Raw genomic sequence first — 1,679 nt, 5'->3', positions numbered from 1 at the left:
AGCAGCAGCAGCAGCATCACCCCGTGCTGCCCCATCAGCATTCAGTATGGCGAACCAATCACTCTCCTTTCGCGCTCTCCCCCCACCCCCTCCCGCTCCTCTCACTCTCCCCGAAACATTCGTTATCGCCCGATACCATATACCCGTAGCGTATAGCAGAGCGTCGTCGTTTTGCGCAGGGATCTCTCGCCAGTTTATCGGAGAGCTCGGCAGGCGCGCGCGCGCCCACACACACACACCTGCGCACGTCCGCCCGGTTCATTCATTTATTCATTCATTCACTCGTTCGTTCGTTCCGTGCATTCATCACGGCCAGCGTAGCAGGCTCTTTTGCTCGCCTTCATTACATACCGCCGAGGTGCCCCGCCGCTGCTGCCGTCGCTGCTCGTGCCCTCGACCACGGCGCGCAGCACGGCGCAGCACGGCGCAGCACGGCGCAGCACGGCGCAGCACGGCGCAGCACGGCGCAGCACGGAGCAGCACGGCGCAGCAGTGGAGTGGCGGCCGAGCCGCCGTGCCGAGCTATGCGGCGGTGGTGTAGGTTGGCGGATTGGATTCCCCTTTCTTTTTCCGCCCTTTCCTTTCCCCGCCCCGACCCGCCTCGCCCACCCGGCCCGCTCGTATGAATGCATGAAGTCCGCGCGCCCTGCCTGCACCCTCTTTTCCATCGGCCGGGATGAGCTCGGTGTGCGAGTCTCTCTCTCTCTCTTGCTCGCTCTCTCGCTCGCTCCTTGCTCGCTCCCTCGGCCTCCCTCCCCCGTTTCGCTCCATCGACCCTGAGCCGCCCCTGGCCGACGGTCCCTGGGCCGAGCCTCGCTGCCCCGTCGGGCCGGCACATGTCGGACTCGTACAGGAGGGCTCGCCAGGCACCCCGCCCCGCCCGGCCTCGCCCTGCTCCAGGCTTACGTGGCCACAATCGCCTTAGGCTCCGTGGGTGGGGAGGCAGGAAGGGGGGGGGGGATGGCTTTTCTAAAGGATCAAAAACGTGACTCGCTCCATAAATAAAGGGATAGGATGGGGCTCGCCGGCGCAGGGATCGAACAAGGTCACTTGGAAAACACGCATGCATGGAGGGAAATGGAAAATATATTAAGTCGGCGCCAGAAACTGCGTTTTGCGCTAAAGGCTTTCTTCACTTTCGATTTATGAATCTCGTAGCAGTGGAGGAGAGAAAGGCAAATCAATGAAAGAAATAATGATTAGCTTACATTTTTGATGCTTTTGGGAGGTGTATGTATTTCGAAAAATAGAATGCAAAACTAACATCCCTCCGCGTCGTCGGCCGAAGGCTAGTGCGGCGTCGCCGAGTGACGGCGGGAAGGGTTGGCCGAGCGCGGCGCGGGGCGCGGGGGGAGGAGAGGGAGCGGGGTCACCCTCCCCGCGTACGGCGTCGGGAGAAACAGCGCAGCGGCGCCCTCCTGTGTGTGTATATGTGTTTGTCTCGAAGGAGGATGGACGAGACGTCTTCGTGACAGCTCCGCGTGTTGGAGTGTGAGTGTATGTGTGAGAGAGCGGCCGAGAGTAAATGTGTTGTGTAGACGTGTGTGTGTGAGTGCGCCGGAGTGAAAAGTAATTGGAGTGAGAAGCAGGAAATGAGACACGGAGCTGTCTGCTCCGTTTGACCTGCCTGTGCAGCCCTCTCTGCCCCTTTGATATGCATGCGCGTCCGCTTCGGCTTC

The sequence above is a fragment of the Frankliniella occidentalis genome, unplaced genomic scaffold, assembly GCF_000697945.3.
Source record: "Frankliniella occidentalis isolate FOCC.00 unplaced genomic scaffold, Focc_3.1 Scaffold205, whole genome shotgun sequence".
In the NCBI taxonomy this organism is placed as follows: Eukaryota; Metazoa; Arthropoda; class Insecta; order Thysanoptera; family Thripidae; genus Frankliniella; species Frankliniella occidentalis.
Note: the sequence above shows the minus strand (reverse complement) of the source record.